The 14,128-nt window shown below is 32.8% G+C and overlaps 1 protein-coding gene across 5 annotated transcripts in view; it reads right to left on the bottom strand.

Annotated features, from left to right (window-relative positions):
• LOC143225137 (protein kinase C, brain isozyme-like) overlaps positions 1 to 14,128 on the bottom strand; it is a 143,299-nt gene that overhangs the window by 80,777 nt on the left and 48,394 nt on the right. The window lies entirely within an intron of this gene.

The raw sequence follows: 14,128 nt of genomic DNA, 5'->3' as shown, positions 1-14,128 counted from the left end.
GCACTTTCATCCTGAAGCCATATGGTTTCTGGTGTGTTTTGTAATTTTTGTGATCACCAGACCAGCATGTTCCTGCAAGAAGAAAGGTAACTTTATCACGTCATGGCCGCATTGATTAAAAGCAGACCATGAAATAAGATTCAGTAAGGTCACACCAAACAATAGTTCCTCTTACACCAGAGATTCGGACTCCTGTAACCTAATGTGTTTTTCTTGGGGTCTGTATTGAAGGTTTAGAGTTTCATTTCATCAATAATATAAACTGTTACTCATTTGCTCAAAAGTCTTTTTTGCAAGTTGTCCTTTTTGTTCTTCTTTACAGATGGTTTGTCATTATCTGCAAAATGTTCTCACAACACTTGGCGAGAAAACGGTTAAAACATTTTTGATACAAAATGGTTTCCTGTCGAATAAAACTCAAATTTATATTTATCACTGACTTATTCAAAGGACACAGCATCAGTAAGATCACAAACACGATAAAAAATTCACAATAAATAAGAGATTAGAAATATTATCGTGGTAGAAGAGTCTTGCATTACATGGTGTAGCATCATAAACAGGAATATCTTTATTTACAATTAAAGTTTACAATGGTTTCTTTGTTTTTAATGAATAACTATCTGTATCAGATGTTAGCAAATGTCCCTCACATTATGTTACACGTAATTTGACAGCTCCTACATGGGCTTTGTTATCAAATGAAATTTGCCTCTTACTGCTAGAGAACCTGTTTTCATAAAGTTAGGATTAGCTTATGATCTTTGTTAATGAATAATTATCATAATAAGAATATTAGTAGTTAGAGATATATATTTTTCATAGATATAATTCTAACACAACGTTTTTACGAATGAATAATGTCCAATTTAAATCTATTTATAGCTTCCAGAACTCGTTTTTATATAAAGTTAACATAATCGTGATATAGTTTTATGAGTATAATAGTAATGATCTATTTATCACAGAGCTACTGTTCATATATGATCTCCACTGGCAATATTTATTAGTGTTTGTTAAGAATTTAGCACCAATACAAATAGTTGTTACATTATAGTCCTTTTATAAAGTTATGAAAGGCAAAAAAATCTACATGATAATGTTATGTAGTTTTTATCATAGTTTCTACCTGAATTTGGTCCTAGGCGTGTGTTTTATATATCACCATAGCGTCTATGTGGGTGTCAACCCACATTGGTGCTATTTCGGTGGTTGTTTAAGCCAAAGTATCTCATTATTGACAGTCTTAGGCTACCAAGTTGGCAATCATGTTGGAGAGTTTTCTGTAACTAATACACACTATTTGTGATTGCCTATACTTCGAGAGACAAGATTGTTTGTTGGTATGACTTAGGAATTCTAACAATAAGAATGTAGGACTTGAGAAGCTGATTTACAAGTGAATAGATGCCACTTAATACATCATGCACACAGTGATGACAAGAACCATTAATACACCATGCACACAGTGATGACAAGAACCAGATCAGTTCATAATTCTTCATAGATTAAGCAACTTATCACTTGCTGTCACACCTATATGATTTGACATTAGATTCTATCGAGCAATTAAACAGAAAGGATCTATGTTGATAGAACATCATAAATGTTAGATGTTTCAACCCAGTAGAGAACAAAACCATTCAGTAGTTCGAATCCCAGACTTGAAAACACATAGCGAATGAGGTAAAGCAAGGAACTGAAACTGACAGTGAAGATCTATCTCATTTTGCTAACAACAGATCATGAGTGTACCCATGCAGGCAACTTTACTAAACATTTCCCAAGTGAAATCATGTGACGCTACATGGATATTATGAACACCATATATCTGTAAAAGCTGTATCTGTGATACAACAGTTGAGGTTGTGAATTTAACAAAACTGTCGGAGTAAATTAAGTATGTAACAATTTCTATAGTGGCTCTTCTATTGGCATTAGTTTTCAGTATTTATCATAAGTGAAAAGACAGGGAACAAGCAAGAAACATTGCCATTACAAGAGCCACAAAATAACGTGGCAAAGCTAGAAGGTTTACCACATAACAAAAAGTCACATCACATTAAAAAGACAAAAAAAGTCACTTGGACCAGCGCTATGAGAAAGAAAGAACACGCACTTAATTCTGTAGCGCACTGACTGGATATTGATGGTGCGCGTATCTCATTCCTAGGCTAACACTAAAACACCTAATATTGTTTGTGTTTAAAAATGTTGGACTGTACTATAATATTTACATTATAAATGCAAATCTTCCAAATAATCATAATTTTAAAGTTTTCAGTTGCCCTTAAAATATTTCATTGCCTTCATAATCTGCCTGGACGTTTTTTTATATCTAGCTGTTACATTACAAGTATTTGTGCAATGAAAATTACCTCAGAGTACTGAATCTGTAAAAATGAGCTATTTTAAAAGTCTAAAGTCTATGTCAAAATATTGTTTTCCAGGACTTTTTCCAGGACAAAACAGTTGCCAGTTTTTTTGTTGTTGTTAATCGTGGTGTTTGTCTGGATGGGGCAATTTTAAAATATTCTTATACAAAATGGTTTCACCAATGAAGAAAGCACAACTTAATCCACCAGAGTTACTCCAGCACTGAGATAAATAAAATATTGAGGGATGAAATCTCACCACCATGAGCACTTAAAATATTGAGGGATGAAATCTCACCACCATGAGCACTTAAAATATTGAGGGATGAAATCTCACCACCATGAGCACTTGACTATTGCCAGTAATGAAGAATGGAGAAACGGATGATAATGCATTTTGTTGTCATCCACAAATTAATGCCTGAATGTGCTGAAATATGGAACTTTAGATACCATACATAGCTAATGGCAGGATAAACCATACAAAAAGCGTTTTTAGTACTTACTGTGGAATTTATAAATATTCCATCTATGTCATTTGGCCACAAAAATTTCAAGTATTTAGGTACAAACCATTTGAAGCACTGTATCTGAAGCTGACATACTATCAAGTCAAGTGTCAGTAACTATGGAAATATTGTAAACATGTTATATTTATGCTAGTCATATTCTGACTGTTGCTAAATGCTATTACGGAAATAAATACATGTAGTTTAGTACTTTTAAGAATTACTGCCACATCTTTTATAAATGGGACTTCATTGAAGTAATTTTGAATTGTAGATCTTAGGAAGAATTATTATAAAGTATTGTTATAAAATGCGTAATAACACTGTAAAAGTACAATTTTAATAAGTTATTTATAATAGGAGCATGTAATGCAGATGTGCCTTTTTCCTAGATGATATGAGCTTCTCTATATGTAGAATATCCTAATCTTGGATAGTTTACCTCTGTAAAAAACCATCAAAACTTCAGTGATATGTCAGTGTGTAAGCTGTAAAAATTTCACTGATGAATAAATACTAAGTTTAACAATTCAAGAGCTTTATGAGAAAATCTAGTTTAGGCACTACTTGCTGTACAGCAAGCTGAAGCCATATCAAAAATCAATGAATGCAATTTTGTCATACAGAGTCTGTGGCATATGATCACTTAGAAATTTGAGTTGGTTTTCTGTAACATTACTGTTATTCAGTTTACATAAGTGGCAAACTAATGGTTTGAGATTCTTGAAAAAATATATTAAGAATGTTACATAATGTAGACATTGGAGAAATACACAGACATTGTTAGTTACAATTACAATGTAATTTAAAGAGATTACGTATACAGTATACTGTGTCTATTGCTTAAGGAAACACTAGCTATGTATGAGAAAATAAAATTATAAAAAATTGTTTCTCTATTACAGTGATTGGCCCTTAATACCGTCAGACTACTGCCAAACAGATTGTGATCGTCTATGTGTACCAGTCACAAAGATCATGGTTATTTCAACGGGACCATTCTTCATATTAGGTGAGACTTTGACAGATATGTTTGCATAATCACAATTTCATATTGCTAAAATGAAGGTGGTTTTAGGAATTAATTCCATGGTTAGAGTATCTCATGAAATAGTTGTTATACTTCAATATCAATGCAAGTGAACTGATAAGGAGATAGCTTCAGAAACAAATGCTATTGAGACTCTGAATAATCACGGGTTCTACGAAGCGGTGCTAAAATATATTTAGCCTTTGATAATTTCCTCCTGTGATATGGATACCTCATTTGCAATAACTGAAAGAGGCAGCAATCTGTCAAGAGGAACACAGTAACTTCCCTAATGTTTATTAAATTCTTCCACCCAGCATCAAAGGTGAAAGCACAGATATGTGCTTAAAGTGCTAATAGTGATATATATCAACCATCATCACTATCCACCATGTTGATCGTGAATCAAAGCTTCTGACTATACAGTCTACTAGAGTTCAAGCAGAGCTTGATATGAAGATAATGGTTCATTGGTACTATCATTGTCACGCTCAGGCTGTCCGTGCATGAAGGCCAAAGCTACTCTTCTAGAAAGAGTATATTTCCTTGAGTAAGAAAGGCACGTTCAGGATATAAATATACCTTTGTCAAGCCAGATAAGAATTAGTCTAGGAATGACATCATTCAAATGATATTGATGCATAGCTGGAGGTCAACAGCTGCTGTGGAAAATCTTTCTTTCAAACAATTAAGTTCCACGTGTCAAACAATATTCGAAAATAGAAAATAACGACTTTTGTAATTTAACAGTTGTTGTGAATAACCTGCTATTGGAACTGCAATTACAAAACTGTAAAAAGAGGAACTACGAAAGCTTGATTGTCAGTTATTTTTAAGACACAATGTTTTATATGTTCCTGTATCTAATATGCGCACATATGGTTGATGTTATTTTTTAAAAGTTTTAAAATCTGATTATGTAACCTAAGTTTCCTTTTGTTTTTCATTGTTCTTATCTATCCAACTCTAGCTTTTGTTCAGAAGTGCGTTTTTTATTTATTTATTTCATTGTCTGTCGTTTTTGTTGTAATTACGTTATTTTATTTTCTACGTGGACGGTAGATTTTGTGTGCTACGTTTCTGTGTTGTTAATTGTGTTTATTGTTGTATTATGCAGTTTGGTAGTATGGTACAGCGACTGTTTTAGTTACGTATTATGTAAATTAAGGGTTTCACAAATTATTCGAACTTGTAATATTGTATGTCACTATGTTGTGCGTTTTCTGACATTGTATTTAACTTAACATGCAGTTTCATAAGAATTTGATAAATTTGTGATTAATGTGACTTAGGCACTTAAATTTAAAACTAATTCATTTCATAAATCGACAGAATAAAATGTCCCAGAGGTATATCAGGTTCTCGGAATAATATTTATTGTGTTTTTTTAAAATAAAGTTTAGTAATGTTAGAATAAAATATAAAATATGTTTACAATATAAGGATAAGAACCAATAAATCTACTGAACATCATATGTTTAAAGTCTGAATATTTCTTGTGGTTTTCTAAGCTTCATTGCGTGTTCCAAAGCAGACAGTCTTCTCTGTCGTATCACTAATTGTTTGGACTTCAGTAGTCCATTCTTGATCACTGGAGACTGCCTGGTTGACAGATAAATGGATTAGAAGAACTGGCTGTAACTTTTTACGATGAGCACGATTTGTTAAACGATGGGATGGTTGTTGAGTTAGCTTGGAAATTTCAAGGGAATTAGTCTCTTACTAGTAAGGCTTGAGACAAATAGGTTTTATTTTGTTATTCCTCTATATTGAGTTGCTTATTATTGTATATTCTTTCTGTCTCAGCTTTGTATTGTCTTTATGTTCAAAGTGGTTTTATATATTATAATATCAGTTCAATATTTTTTATTCATTTCGTTTAGTTTACTCATTTATGAATTAAGTCCAGTTAGCTGTTATTATGCAACCATATATTTAACTCCCTCTCATAAACACTAACATGAAATATTTGGTAGCTTTGAGTGCACACATACGTATAAAAATTTCTGCTTGCGTTAATTATGATACAAAATTACCATTAAATAATGATGGTGAACTTAAATTGCATTGCATCTTGATATATTTCATCAATTGTAAGTAGAAGGGATGCATGATATCTGTTAACTTAAAATAGCCATACCCTGCCTGTGAATATCTTTTATGGCGTTGTAAAAACGCATCTTTGTAAAGAAATGTCAGTCGAGTTATGTCCATCATTTTCAGTCATTGTTCATCCAAGATTTTTTAAACCACTAACGTTTATTTGAAATTATTCAAAATATGTTTCGCAAAGCTTCCTTTATAGATTTGATACCAATTTGAAATATTATTTAACAACTAACGGACACATTAAAATCTTCTGTAGATTAAAATACCTCCACTCTTTATAGAACTGGCAACGACACCACATCTCTGTTAATAAATGGGGTCAGTTAGTAACTTTATGTAGTGAAATAGCCTAGATGTATACAGAAATTAACCGAGGCCTAGAAATAAACCACGTAATTTTCTACTGAATTGGAAAGGTTGTTTAATAAACTGTAATTTAATAGTGTTTTTAAAGTCTACCTTTTGTATTATATTACGTTACACACACGTTACTGCACTATAACAAGTATTGTTCTGAGGCTAGAAGAAAACCGCTTGGTGGTATCATGTGGCAGAATTTGCTGTATCACTCAAAACTCTTTCACTAACGAAAGCTGTAATTGTATTGTATAGTTTGGGATTAACATTATGACTGCTTTATTTTTCAAATGCCATAACAAATTAAATCGTTTTTACAAAGTTGGCAGCAAATTTGAAACGTTTAACAAGATGGTAATAATTCAAATATGTGTTTCTCTTAAGAAAAGTTTAATATGACAGATAGAGCAAAACATGTTTATAAAGAAGTTGATTACATTATATTCAAACAATTTTGACTGTGTGAATCAGTAACTCATATGATTACCGCAGCAAATATAAATTTACAGTAGAACAGGATGTGTTAGAACTATATTTTGACAGTGCATGTTACTACGTAGGTAGTGTTATGTTACGGAAAATTGATCACCTTTGGAAAGGACATGTAAGAGCATTTTCCAATACAAGCTATTAAAGATGTGTTCATACCAGTGACTTAGGATTTTAAGATATTTCTTGCAGCAAATGGCATCAATAAACAAAGTAATATAAATTAACTTAAGTCATCATGGTCCTTCAGGATGAGATCTAGAATAAACCATGTCTTTATCATGGTAATAAAAGTGTGTCATTTTGTAAAAAGCAAGAATCTACAAGTACAAAGTTCAGTGGCAAGAGTCATTCACATTTTCCAAGCAACAACATAAAACATGGTTAAGAAAAGTTGCTCGTGCAACACATTCGTTTGGATGTATCTTACCTGAACCAGCTAATAGGTTAAAATGGTTATTCATATTATTATCTACAAAGATAAACTAGTCACGTTGCTAGATACGGTACCTATTAATTTCTGCATAGCTGATTTGTCAAAATGGGCATTTGGAAACCATTGTTCTAGAATGGCTTTGGAGAGCATGTAGAGAGGAGGAACATGCCAGAAACTTTTATAACAGAAACTTACTGCGAGGATATTACGAAAATGCACAGATGTTGGATAAAGCACGAATGAACGTGGAAACATGGACTGTAACATTGTTTTAATATAGTTTACTCCATATCTTTAAACAAGCAAAACACTCTCATTCAGCTATGCATAAATTCTATTATAAAATGGACACACTCACACACACAATTAATGTTCATCCATTTGTTGCCGCCGTATTATCTAATCCATTATTAATCTATGTTTAAAGTTAACTATAAGATTACGACTTGTTATCCTAGAGTCGAGTGTTCGAATCCCTGTTAAACCAAACATGTTCGCACTTTCAGCCGTGGGGGCGTTATAATGTGACGGTCAATCCCACTATTCGTTGGTAAAAGACTAGCCCAAGAGTTAGCGGTGGGTGTTGATGACTAGTTGCCTTCTCTCTAGTCTTACACTGCTAAATTAGGGACGGCTAGCGCAGGTAGCCCTCATATAGCTTTGCGCGAAATTAAAAACAAACCAAACCAACTATAAGATTAAATGGCGGAGTTCTTCTTTAATCATTGAATGGCCCGGCATGGCCAAGCGGGTAAGGCGCGCGACTCGTAATCCGAGGGTCGTGGGTTCGCGCCCGCGTCGCGCTAAACATGCTCGCTCTCCCAGCCGTGGGGCGTTATAATGTGACGGTCAATCCCACTTTTCGTTGGTAAAAGAGTAGCCCAAGAGTTGGCGGTGGGTGGTGATGACTAGCTGCCTTCCCTCTAGTCTTACACTGCTAAATTAGGGACGGCTAGCACAGATAGCCCTCGAGTAGCTTTGTGCGAAATTACAAAAAAACAAACAAAACATTAATCATTGAAGGTTTATTTGAACAATACACCTTTAATGTTTCTGGTATTAGCTTCAATTATGTTATAGTTATTTATTTGTCATCTCTTTATGCTTTGAAGTATAAGTGATATAATGTAATAACATCAAATTTAATGCTGGTATTCAAACTGTTATTCTCCAAAGGGAAATAAAAACAAACGGCGAAGTTTCTGTTTGTGCTGGTAAAACATGTCTATCAGGTAGAGCGCACAACAGTAAAAAGTCTGGAGTTAAAACATTAATATCAACAGCAACTCCTCTCCAGTTTACTTTTAAAACATTCTGCGACTTAATGATCCATCAAAAGTTGTCCTCTATGCATGTGAGCGAGTAATTTTACCCCATTTTTTCAAGCAATTATCTTGTCTGCTTAATTTATTTTTTAACCAATGCACCATAATCAGCGGACAGCATTCAATTATGTCAAAACAAAACATTGCTGTTAATTGTTTATTGTTAATCTGTAAATTTGAATAAAAAACATTTTATCACACTCATTGATAAATATTATACTAGAGAGATTTTTTAGAAGAAATTATTATTGTTGATTCCTCAGTTGAACGATTGTATTTCTTAGTAAAATATCCACTTATACGTTACTAAAATATATTTCACAAAAATATTTTTTGTGTAATATACACGCAATTAGGTAAAACAAATTATAATAAATTATTTTCTATTGTATTTTCCTAATGAAACAGAGGGTTAATATCCTATTAAGAAACTTTTAATACTGCCTATCGTTTTGGTTACTTATGCTCTAAAACTACATAAACTGTCTTTCTTTCTCGTTTCACTTGACATGAAAAATTAGCTACTTTAAGGAAAAATATTATTCCCTGGCTATTCTTACTGATAGAATCACCTTTTTGTTATATCAAAAGTATTACTTCCTGGTCTTTCTTCTCAATGGAATCACTCTATTGTTAGATTAAAAATAATATTCGTTGTACTTTTACGGGTAAAGTCGGTCTTTTGTTAGCTGTTTCTCATAATGTACAGTTTTCTAATATGGTTATGACAATGAATGATAATTAATCAGTATTAACGTTCAATAAAAGAAAGCATGATTACAGTTAATTAAATATACCATCATTACGTTTTTACTTATAACGATTAAAGTTTATTGTTTCCCTAGATAGGCACACTTTCTATCAGTTATGTTTTCGGCTGTAATCTTAATAATATCTTACGAAGTTCGGCCAGCTTAGGGACTTAGGTTAGTCCTAAATCCATATACTAAGCTAACAATTCAAAATATCTCTATAATAAAATAATAATAATATATATGAAACGTTCTAATCAATTGGTCAAGTATTTATTATATTTACCAACATTTGATTCAGTTTTTGAATGAAATATGTCACTACGTGATGTTTTCTGCTACACTGGATATTGTAATATTCGTCTTATTTCTTTTGTTGCACTCGACCACCTAGATGTGTAACAGTTCTTATTCTTTGTCTGCAGATCTTTCTTAACGCATCTATTTCTTTTATATGATTAACTCTGAGGCTTCTCTTTTCGTTAATATTTCTACGGCGAGTACTTGCATGATAGTTCTTTGGTTTTTACTTGAGTTAATGTTTACTTATATGTGCTATTTTTAGTCGTTGTGTTTTATACTTTATATTTATAACTGCTATTCAATCAGTACTCAAGGATTAAATATACCCATTTTAGAAAACTGATAGATTTGAACGAAATAATATATGTGCACTAAAATACTATATAAAGATTAATAATATAACCCCACATTCTTGGTAATTTGCTATAATACTGGCTGATATAACAGTCCTGAGTAGGAATGAATGTAATTTGATCAAAAGCTAAGACAGGATAAATAGTTTAATTCTTGCTGCACCATCATTAATGAAACAGAACTTAGAAAATAAAGCTCAAGAAATTATATTTTACGTCTTACAAAATAAAAGAAGAATTGGGAGTTTTCGTTTGGTGTTAGGTTGTTTTAAGCTTACATTGTCTTCCGCTGGTACAGCGGTAAGTCTTCGGATTTACAACGCTAAAAAACAGGGATTCAATTCCCCTCGGTGAACTCAGATGATAGCCTATTGAACTTCCTTTATAGTGAACGTTAATCCTAAGGTTTTTTATCTTGCCTCTACTTTTCAAATCTCTTGCATCGACAAGGTTTCGGATTATAAAATGAATAGTGAAAGTTCAGCTAAATATGCCATTAGGTAGTGCTACAAAGGAATAAAATATCGTACTTACGAATATCATAGCTTACTGTCACAACATTGTATTTACTGGTACGACTTCTTAACTTAAGGAACTTCCAATAAATTTTACTTTACAAAACTTCTTTACAAGACATGCAAAATAAAATCTAATGTTATTCATTATATGCATTATATGAATTTCAGTTTAGTGAAAATTTAACCTCTTTCAACTGAGCTATATTTCTTCCAGGCAATATTTTGACTTATCATTTACAAAGCTGATTGGTTTAGTTTGTTTTGAATTTCGCGCAATGCTACACGAGGGCTATCTGCGCAAGCCATCCCTAATTTAGCACTGTAAGACTAGAGGGAAGGCAGCTAGTCATCACCACCCACCACCAACTCTTGGGCTACTCTTTTACCCTCGTGTAGCTTTGGGCGAAATTAAAAAAAACAAACAAACAAAGCATTGCTAAAGTGTTTATCGAAGTACGCTTTTTTGAAATAATATAAAACCTTGAATGAAATGTATGGATTATGACGTTTAATTACAGTTGCTAAAACTAACTTGTTATTTGAAGTTGTTCAGCGATAAATATTAGTAACTTAGGAAAAATAAATTTTATCCAGTTCTGAGAAGCGGAGCGAGACAAGACGTTTTCAAGAAAAAAAAAAAGACAGACGAGTTCAGTATCTTTAAAATAACCTACAAAACGTTTAAGGTAAAAGCATTTAAAATACAATACAAGAGCTTAAAAACGAAAGCCAATTATAGACCAACAGTTCACTTTTACTTTTAGATTTTCATCAGATCTGTTGAGCTTTCACTAAGGACAGAGTTGGTTGTGCATTTTGCTCTCAAAACATTAGTCAAATTGCACAACTACTTAATTAATCTCTATGATTTTTCCACACTGAAGATTTTAAATCTAATGAGAGGTAGATATTAATTACTCTATATTGTTTTCTTCCATGAAAAACGTTTAATCCTTTCACATTTTGGAACATTAGGAAATTAATAGCTCCTCTTCTACGCACTTTAAACCAATATTATTCGTGATTTTAAAGAGAAGGATTAGCCGTTAAGAATCTGTTCAGATATTCATTATTGGTAATTTCCATAATTTGAACATAATGTCGTCACTACATTCTCATACATTTTGCCTCGTAGACTAAAACATTAAGCTACCATATAGAAATTCTGATTGATTCACTTCTCTTAATGTTTTTTAACCTATATCAAGTGGTCCCTACCATTAGCCTCATCCACTCTGACTTTTAAGGTTAAATAATTTTGTCAGCGCCATGTTTATTTATAGATATCAACAATGGCATGTGTTTTGTGGTATAATTACCGACATATTGCTTATTACTAATCGTGTGTGTGTGTTTTCTTATAACAAAACCAGAGCGGGCTATCTGCTGAGCCCATTGATGGGAATGGAACCGTTGACTTGAGCATTGTAGATCCGCAGACTTACCGCTGTACTAGCGGGAGGCTTACTAATCATCTAAATCTCAAAGTTTTCAGAGACAACAGGCTGAAATATTTCATAAATGATCATGTTCTCAATTGAATAATGTAAAATAATCATTTGTGCATTTATTTGCAAAATTTGTGAGTTTTTATGATGAGTTTATTGAATGTGCATTCCTGAAATAATTTATTTAATATCACACCTTTCAAAGTTAAAACAAATGTTTTATAGTATGCTCTATATATACTGGATAACAGTGAAAAAAGTATGGGATAGATAGAGGAGACAGATTCGTCCATACCTCTACATCTTCACATGACTGACACGCCAAGAAAACCTATTATGTCAAAGTTGAAGAGTGTTTTTAGCAACATCAATAAATGGAAGACTTAAAAATGCTACTATGAATGGCCATTCGCAATATGAAAACGAGTTTCAAAGCTTGCTGCAAAGATATTGTATGAAAAAATATGTACATATAAAAATGTTTGAAAACTTCGTGAACAAAACAAGGCTTGAAAAAGAAAGAACGATATGTATGGTGTTTTCCCAAATACACAATTTCATTCTCTTTACGTTAACGCAATCTTTAACCTTAACTTTAACACTGCTTCCACGAGCCAACTCCTGGCTGTATGGCAGACTTTAATATATAACATCATCCCAGAATGAGCTAAAACTCTATTTTTAGCGTTTTCAGGTTGAACTAAAATTTCACATAAAGTTTTACAACAAAAAATCGCAAGTTTTTGTGTCCCATAATACACAGCAGTAATCTTTGTGTTGTGTTGTTAACTTACCCACTTGGCCTCTTGGCTGAGATCAAGCACAGTTGTTTTGTTCTTGACTATTTGTTCCTGTTCTATTTCTTTGTTTTCCGAGTAAATATGATGACCCTGATTTGCATCAGTGGGATAATTTTCATCACATTGGTCAATGGTACTCTATCATTTTCAATGCAGCTCGCTTGTAGTAATTCTGAAGAGATCGTACTGTAGGTTCGAGCTGAAACCCAGACTTTTGTCGACGAAAGTGCCATCTAGCTGTTTCAAAAGTCTGTTCTCCAATCTTCAGTCTCTCTTTTACTTCTTGAAATTCATCAACTAATATAGCAGTGCAAGTATAACTTTTATCTAAATACATTTCTCTGGCAGAGTTTGTTGTACATCGTTGGCAGGTGATAATAGTTTTGTAGCATCAGATTTCTTACAAATGTCGTTTCCAATCAAGATCATAAGACCATCTAGATCTCTTGGAAGTATTATGGTGCATAAATCTTTAATACAGTCATGCAAAATGCAAACAATCAGTTGTTTTCGTTACGAGCTCTGAAATTTCATGCCTTTTGTTGAGCTTCTTCATTTGGAAAGTTTGACGTTGCTGTAGGTTTGACACCAAAAAACTGCTGAATTGTATCTCAAAACGGCTGGTATGGGTATTAACCCTTTCAGTGGTAAGCAGGGAACAAAGTTTCGACCTTTCTAGATCATCTTCAGATTAACATCTTTGTTGATTAGCTAATATTCGCTGTTGCGTCTTACGCTGGCAACGGTTTGTTAAGTATTATAATTTATCTCGGACGAGTTTACGATGTATTATGTTACGTACATTTCGTACAATGAGCAAATTAATTCTAAGTTGATATTGTTACACCTCGTTTAAGCTAGCTAGCTGTCTTTTCTTAGCGGGCTTTACACAGCTTTAAAGCTGACTTTTTATCGATTAAAATATTTAATGCCGTCTTATAAATACTAACGTCCAAAGTAATTCACTAAAGTGAAATGGTTTGCAGTGTTCGAAATTTATAATTGTTTCTGGCCAAATATTTGCAGTTTTCTAACTAATAAGCGTTTGTCAATATTATAGTTTCTGAGGCTGATAGTGTACTGATTGTAGCGACCAAAATACTTTATTACTGTCTCTTGCTGTCTTGTGATGGCTTGCTTTTACACACTTGTATTAGGCGAGATTCTCGAAAGTTCAACAATGTTCGAAGATACACTAGTGTTTTTGTAAAACTTATATTGTTGATTTTTACTCTCGAGAATATTCTATAAATTTAGAGAACCAGCGAGACTTGCACTATATACATCCAACAATATACGTCACATGCATCAAACTGAAACAAAC

Source organism: Tachypleus tridentatus, chromosome 9, assembly GCF_004210375.1.
Source record: "Tachypleus tridentatus isolate NWPU-2018 chromosome 9, ASM421037v1, whole genome shotgun sequence".
NCBI classification, from domain to species: Eukaryota; Metazoa; Arthropoda; class Merostomata; order Xiphosura; family Limulidae; genus Tachypleus; species Tachypleus tridentatus.
Note: the sequence above shows the minus strand (reverse complement) of the source record. Positions and strands in the feature narration are given on the sequence as shown.